At 40.7% G+C, this 8,632-nt stretch overlaps 1 pseudogene; it reads left to right on the top strand.

The window, feature by feature from the left end:
- Nucleotides 1-280: 280 nt before the first annotated feature.
- On the top strand, nucleotides 281-6,861 carry LOC125529185 (annotated as a pseudogene).
- Nucleotides 6,862-8,632: the final 1,771 nt, after the last annotated feature.

The following is an 8,632-nucleotide window of genomic DNA, read 5'->3' as shown; positions in this document are numbered from 1 at the left end:
CCTCCGCTTGCAAACACGTGAAACATGGCGACGGCTGGTCTTGCAGGCCATGACGTGCCCGTCTATCCGATGTCCACAATCGATATTGTAACGCCAACCAAATGAACAGCTTGCACTTTAAGGTCGCCCAGCTTCTCCAAGTGCAAGCCGCCGTTGGTGATTTCTGTAGGCCCGAGCAAAGATGGTCATAGACCGATTTTGCCGAGTAGCTCGCCGTATTCGTCGCCGGCCAAGTGAACCGGTCCGGTTCATTCGCATCTCTATGCACCGAGGCGATTGCATGGAAGAGGTGCATACACTGCAACTGGGCAGTGAAGGTAGCCATGGCATCGCAGTCCTCGTACCACCTGTTCTCCGTAAGAGCCTGAAGGACCGTCCGGCTGTTAATGATTCTCCTAGGCACCGTCTCCATCAAGCGCGGCGCGATATCTACCACTCCAGCTCCTCGTATCCACTTATCTCTCCAGAACAGGACGCTGTCACCCCTTCCAACCTCAATCTAACCATGCTTTCAAAAACAGCTCTTGCATCACAGTCAGCCGCCATAGCTAAGCCTTGCCATGGTCTGCTAGGATCAGTCCTTCTTAGCCACTCCCACCTCACTCTCAGCTCCAGAGCCTGGGCTTTCGTGTTCTTTATCCCTAAACCTCCGAACTTCTTTGGTCGGCACACTTGGTTCCAAGCCACGAGACATTGCCCTCCGTTACTTTTGTCCTTCCCTGCCCAGAAGAACGACCTCATCCATTTATCAATTTCCTCGAACACCCAATCAGGCGCATCAGTGATCATCAAGTGGTGCACAGGCCTAGCTGCAACAACGGACTGAACCAAAACTAGACGACCTGGTCGCTGAATAAGTCCTCGTTGCCAGGCAGGGATCACTTTCCGGACTTGGTCAAGCATAGGCATCCATTCAGCGCGCGTTAAATTCCGGATTGCAAGCTGTAGACCGAGGTATTTGCAAGGAAATTCGGCAAGTCCACAGTGCAACAATCCGGCCACCCTTGCCTTATCTTCCTGATCCCCATGGATCAAAAACGGTAATCTTAACGTCGGGCGCAAAGCCTGGTCTCACGACGGGCTTGCAGCCGTCGGATGGCCGGGAGGCCGAGCAGTGTGTGTCTGTGATAACGCCGTGATGTAGACACGGCCAACATGCCTCGTGCAGCGGCCGTCGTGCCGTATCGCAGTCGCAGCCCGAGAGAAAATGTAAGGGAAGGGGGTTCCTCTGCTGCCTCGGCGGCGCCCTCGCAGTGGCGGAGCTTGAAAAAAGAAGTTGGGCAGGCCAGAGAGCATAATATTTTCCAAATTCTAGAGCATGTATTACTAATTCAATAGATATAGTCACCACACCTTCTGTTCACGTATATACTTCCTCAGACCAAAATAAGCCATAACATTTGAGATAGTACATGCGCTACAATATCCAGTTTTGGGTACTTTCTGAAAGGTGAACTTTTTTTTCAAAACCAATGAACTTTTTTCAAATTTGATGGACTTCTTTTCAAAATTGATGAACTTTTTTTTTCAAACCAATGAACGTTTTTTCAAAATCGATGAACTTTTTTCATTGTGAACTTTTTTCACAATGAAAAAAGTTCATCGATTTTGAAAAAACGTTCATTGGTTTGAAAAAAAAGTTCATCAATTTTGAAAAGAAGTCCATCAAATTTGAAAAAAGTTCATTGGTTTTGAAAAAAAAGTTCACCTTTCAAAAAGTACCCAAAACTGGATATTGTAGCGCGTGTACTATCTCAAATGTTATGGCTTATTTTGGTCCGAGGAAGTATATACGTGAACAGAAGGTGTGGTGACTATATCTATTGAATTAGTAATACATGCTCTAGAATTTGGAAAATATTGTGCTCTCTGGCCCGCCCAACTTCTTTTTTCAAGCTCCGCCACTGGACGCAAGTGTTTAATGGGCTGTTGCAGTGACCAGTTGAAGTGACTCGACATGGCTCTGCAGAGCTAGGTGGGAGTAGCTCTTTTGCTTCTTGGAAGTTGAAGGCTGGCAGTTGGAGGTTTAATTGCTTCTGACTGTTGGCATGGGCTCCTTTTTATTCTCCACGGAGCACTTGCTGGTACTTGCTGCATTGTTGGCTTGTTGCCCGGAGTGACTGGAATGCCGGATGCACTCTGGCTCTAGAGCAGCAGCAATCCTGGTGCAGGCATCTTTGAAAAGCCAGGTATCACTGCCTTTCTTCAAGATTGTTCATCTCTGCTGCGCCAAAGCATATACTCCATTTCAAGATATATTTTTTTGCCTTTCTTCAAGGTTTTTCTCAACACAGACATGTTTTTTAATACATTTTCAAGACCGATATGAATGATTACCAGCATACGTAATCAGCAGCTTTGAGGTTTTCTCTCTCAATCGCCATTTGTATCTCTTGGAGCTTCTTTGCAAATGTAAGGTGTTTCCTCTGCCATGCGTCCTACTCATCCCTTTTACTCTAAAAACTAAAATCTGAGTTGTTGTTTTTTGGAGGAAAAAAAACCCAAGTTGTTGAATGTCAGCATATAAAAAGCATATTTACTTGCTTTGATTTGTTCGATCGTTTACTGGTGTTTCTACTTTCGCACCTGAGTCTACTTGCTGTCTCTCCTTGCTGCAGAAACATTCTGTGCATATTTACAGTTTTTAGCTCTGTACTATTTACAATTTTTCAATAGGAAGATTCTGTGCATATATATTTTTGGGGTTTGAAGGTAGAATAAACAAGAATGTGTGAAGAGTGACATAACACAAGAGCAATCTTACTCTCTAGGAGGGAGAAATTACCCCCGTCAGACTGACATTAGAGTTTGATTTTTCATTGCTTTGTTGAATGTGCAACTGACATTAGCTGCAAATTTCAGTTCACGGGACTGGATTAGCAGCATCCCAGATGGAGAAACTTTGTGACTGTTGCAAGAGATATGCAGACCATTTGGATGAAAAGATGAAGTGTTTCCGCAGGCACATGGGTGCTGATTTTAGACACGGCATGGTAAGTCTGTTCACAGTTTAACATGCAGGGTTGGTTAGGTTTGTGATGGATAGTTGCCTACCAGTTGGATAAACTTGATGGCAGTTCAGTTGTTGTTAAACAAATAGAAAGAAGTGAATATATTCTGAAGCTAATCATGCGTTGTGCCATTGTTAATAAGTTTTGTAGCTAAACTCATGGATTCCAGTCCAGCAGTTATTCCTGTAAGGCTGAAACCTTGTAGCAAATGAACTTCAAGGCTCAAGATGACAATTAAAATTGGAGTGGTGCTTTTTACCGAAGCTAATCATGCGTCTTACCATTGTGAAGCTTTTGTTAATATTAAATATTAGTCATGTAATCAAGCTCTATTTATCTTTTGTTCACCGCTAACATGCAGGGTTAGTTAGGTTTGTGCTGAATAGTTGCCTACTACTCCCTCCGTTCCTAAATATAAGTCTTTTTAGAGATTCTAATATGGACTACATGTGGATGTATGTAAACATACTTTAGAGTGTAGATTCATTCATTTTGCTTCGTATGTAGTTTATATTAGAATCTCTAAAAAGATTTATATTTAGGAACGGAGGGAGTAATATTTTTCTTTTTTTTGACACTGATAGTTGCCTACTAGTTGGTTGAACTAATGGCAGTTCTGCTGTTAAACAAATAGAAAGAAGTGAATAGATACTGAACATATTGCTAATGAGCAAAATCTGTAGTTAAACTTATTGGTTCCAGTGTCCAGCAGTTATTATTCCTGTAAGGCAGAAACATTGCAGCAAAAGAACTTTAAACCTCAAGATGACGATCAACATTGTGTGTTTTCTAATTTCAAAGTTAATCATGCATCGTTTCATCGTGAACTTTTGATTAATATTAATCATGTAATCAAGCTTCATTTATTAATCTATTTCCTGACTAGTCTATTAGAACATAGTTCTCACACTGCATCTTTATCGTATTTTTCGCTGCAGTCATCACTGTCGGAAACTATGAAATTATTGTGTTTATACTTCATACCAACATGTTTACATATTTTTTTCTTCAGATCATACCAAAGAAGTTCATAGATAATTTCGGAGGAAAGATCTCAAGAACCATCGAACTAGAATCTTCTAATGGTAATATGTATGTCTTTGAAGTTTCCAAGCTTATGGGTAATACAGTCATCCACCGTGGATGGCAGGCATTTATAGATGAACTTCACATAATAGAGAATGATTCACTGCTGTTTCGTCACATTGAGAAATCCCGTTTTGAGGTTCTGGTCCTTGATTCTGATGATTGCGAAAAGGTTTTTTTCTGCCCTGGCATCAACCTGAATTCTGTTAATATTTCAAATGGCTCCCGTGATAATGCCACAAGATCATCAGGAAGCAAAAGGTTTGCTACGTGTGGAAGGGGTAACTCAAGCCATCCTAGAAAAGCAGCGAAGACAGCCTTAAATTACTCCTCACCTGAGAATTCAGGTTGCCTTTTGATTCTCTTCTGCACTGACGTTCTCTCAGTTATCTGTTCACATGACATTTTATATTATAACTATATTGCCGTCGTTTTCACTGTTGAGATTATGTACAGGAGAAGACACTGAGAACGAAAATACAGACACAATATACTCATCGTCTGAGGATTCAGGTTACATTCTGATCATTTTTCTGCATTAACATTACTTCCTGAATTATGTGTACACAATAGAACTTATATTATATCCTATTGTCACCGTTTTCACCATCGAGACTATGTACAGGAGAAGAAACTGAGCCTGCAAATACAGACATAGAATACTCCTCATCTAGGGATTCAGGTTATATTTTGATTCTGTTCTGCATTAGCATTACTTTCTGAATTACGTGTTGAAAATACATTCTCTATTAGATTTTATTATTGACGTTTTCACTGTTGACATCTGTACAGAAGAAGGCACTGAGGACATTCCTTCGGAACACGAATCATATTTTGAGCTAGATGATGGCCACACACCTTCACGGCAAGATTATGTCTTAGCTCGGGGAAGAACTCTATCCAGAGTACAGGATGAGAAAGTAACTACGCTTATCCAGGATGTTGGAGCTGAAATTCCTGTGTTCGTGGCTGTCATGAAGCCGAGCTATGTCAAGTCACAAACTTCTGCTCTTGTATGTTTTACTGTCCTCTTTCAAGTCACAAACTTCTGCTCTTGTATGTTTTACTGTCCTCTTTTGCCAAAGTTGTCGTTCATAATGTTTAAATACTTAATTTTTAGATTTCTGTATGAGCATTTTGGTCCATTGCATATTTGATATAATTGTGCTTTTATATTGATTGCATGAAGAAAAAGGAAAGTGAATCACTGATAATTATTTGAATTCAGTAAAATGAAGACAGTTCTATTTTCAGATACTAAAATATATTGTATATTGTAGCATCTAGCCGGGGAACATTGTGCATCTTTAAGTTAGATATGCATGAAATGCAGTTATCGAAGTTCTACAAGATAGATGTTTAAGTTATCATGTACAGGTAAGCAATGTGTTCAGATTGTCTTGTAAAGTTGGTAATGTGTTGGAACTAGCAGCACATTTTTTCTGAGAGCATAAATGATCTAGGATATGCAGTCAACTTACTTGACAAATCATGTGCTTCAATGGAAAATTTCTGTGCAAATAGAACACTTTACATCAGGCTGGAGTTGCTCTCTGTATGAACTGATCCCAGCCTAATCATATTTGTTGATCTTGTCACTGATACTGTGCCATCTGGAATTAGGTCATTCCCAAAGGTTATGCAGTTGAACACTTACCATCTAAAAGTCAAACTGTGACACTGCAGCGCCCCGGCAAGAGCAAGAAGTGGCATCCCAGATTTTACATTAGGAAAGATACACACGGGTCCATCCTTTGTGGGCCTGGTTGGTTAGAGTTTGTTTGCGACACCCGAGTACAGGTGGGAGATATCTGCATCTTTGAAAGAATGAAGGGCACTGGGAGAACATTCTCACTTAGAGTACATCTACTTCGCAAATCAATGCTGCATTCCGGTGGAAGCGGAACTGGTCCTAAAAGAGTAAGCTCAACTCATGGCAAAACAAGGGTTAATTCAGCTACCCCTAAAAGAGCATGCATAACTGATGGTAGAACCAGGGCAAAGGCAACTTCGACAACCTGTGTTAGGAAGGAACCAGGTGATGGTACATCAAGATGCCCTCGGTAGGCTGAAACAAATTGGTACACTTCCAGTTCTCTCTTTTCTGATTCGTTTTAGAAATGTTTCCAGGAGGAAATGCGCCTTATTCGGTTCGCAGCCATGGTCACGAAGCACGTCAGGGACCTGTCGAGTCCGATAAATCAAGAGGGCCTTGGAAACGTCCCTACGTAATATCATCCACTGCATGCCTGACCAGGGAGCAGGAGATGAATGTCGACAAGAGAGGTCGCGCCCTTCAGTCTAAAGTTCCGATTTACGTGTCGATAATGAACAAGAGCAGTGTTGGCAACAGCCTGTACACCGTAGTACGTCGGCATCTTTTCTGAGCGCATTTCAGCTGTCAATCAGATTTAGTAGTAGTTATTCGCTGTATGTATTCTTGAACCTGGTAATGTTTCAGCTAGCCTGCTGTCTTAATGCAACATTTTGTGTCTGGAAACAGAACATTTGCAGGGAGTATGCTGCTGAGTATCTCGCAGCTGGAGAGCAGACTGTGACCCTCGTGACGGCAGAGATGAGCAAGGCATGGGAAGTCAAGGTGCACCCGAGGAATGGCCGCGCAAAGGTTCTCAGGAGAGGTTGGCACAAGTTTGCCCGCGACAAACACCTGAAAGTCCAAGACATCTGCCTGTTCCAGCTGTTGACAGACCAGAGGAAGCTTACCATGATGGTCGACATCATTCGTCACCATGAGAACCAGTAGTTTTAGCTTTCCAGCACATGAGAGTGAACCTCTGATGGCTGTTCGGCTGGTATTTTGCGTGTTTCTGTAATCTATAGACCATGTGGTTGTGTGGCTACTTTCAGAAGTAACGGAGAAACCAATTGGAATTTCCTATTAGAAGCGTAGTAGCTGGGTAATTCAGGGAGTTATCTGATGTTAGGCTGGGTTACTGGATCGATGAAAAATCGTTTTCTACTAGCTGTGGCTGCTAGTTATTGCAATTTCCTGTTAGAAGCCAAGTTTCATTCTTTCTTTCCCCTGTGTTTCTATATATCAAGCAGAAATACATAATGAAGGTATGAAGGGATGAAGTGAACCACTTGGAATCCATCTAATAGAAAGAACTGGAGGTGCAAGGTTCTAACCACATTCAGTCATTATCTAATCACTTGGAAGAGAACCAGAGGAGGATCGAACTCTTACTACAAAACTTGGAAGATTCGAGTAGATGAGAACTAGGAACATTTAGGACAGAACTATAGATACATTTATCTTTTTGCATGCGGCGATGTATTTCGTAGCTATTGCTGGGTAGTTGCACCATCAACCTTATGTTGCATCAAAGAAAAAATAAAGAAATGAACTAAAATAACCAAAAGCAGCTCAAATCCTTTATGGGGACAAAATGAAAAATAGGAGAGAAATCAGGGATCATAGAAATATAAAATATGAAGCTTGTAATTTTGAAGTCATGTGAATATAACAGTGCAAATCATGACTTTAAGACATATTCAAGAAGGAAAATGTTGGGCAACTTATGAAGGATATTCTGAACTCTGAAACCTTTCTAAGAATTTGGGGAGGTTTATCCCAATTTTGTAAGTGAAAATTAGGTATCATACATCAAAAAAGGTATTCAAAGATCAAGCCATTCCACAGCTTTTTCAATCTAAACTTATAACTTTTGCATACACCTATATGTACTGCAATTATTAGTTCGTACATTTGACCGTGCATAAACTTTAACTACTACAACTCCCAACAGAAAAATGAAACATTTGCTTAGTCAAGATGGAGAGACTAAAACAATTACATTTGCTTACCAGGAACTAATAGGACACCCTGTAGATCAGTTACACATGAGAAGATAGATAAGTGTCCTTGTCAACACACAGCATCATATAAAACAAATGGCTACATACTGTGTAGTGCTTGGATAATAAGTTTAAATAAATCATACAGTACAAACTGAATAAACATCAAATAATCACAGTTCACAATAGAGTAGATCGACCACAATGGCACCTCACGCATCAATCAGTTGACAATATTAAATGAGAATCACCCAGTCTATAAATCCCACCAAGCCTGTCACTAGAGAAATTTTAATCACAACAATCAGAAAATTGCAGGTCTCAAACAACTAATGCTTAGAAAATTATAAATCTGCAAATAAAAAAATATACAACCATGACCTACCAATTGACATTAATATAAATCTAATAAGGCAATGGATTTACCAAAAAAATGAGATAATCATGTAGGCCAGAATAAAGTGAAAGATAATAGAGACGGTGGAGGCAATGCCAGTGCTGCAGAGGTCACAAAACAGTAGCCCGATGTGAGATCACATCGCAGCTGAGCTGAAGTAGATCAATTCATTTATCAAAGAAGCCGATTACATCCTAACTTATCGACTTGAACACATGAACATGACTCTGTAACAGGGCCCATCAATTGGCATAAACACATCGAAAGACAACCAGAGGAGGAACTTTTGCTACAAAACTTGAAGATTCTAGTAGATGAC

Source organism: Triticum urartu, unplaced genomic scaffold, assembly GCF_003073215.2.
Source record: "Triticum urartu cultivar G1812 unplaced genomic scaffold, Tu2.1 TuUngrouped_contig_5410, whole genome shotgun sequence".
Taxonomy (NCBI): domain Eukaryota; kingdom Viridiplantae; phylum Streptophyta; class Magnoliopsida; order Poales; family Poaceae; genus Triticum; species Triticum urartu.
This window is presented reverse-complemented; position numbering and strand designations above follow the sequence as displayed.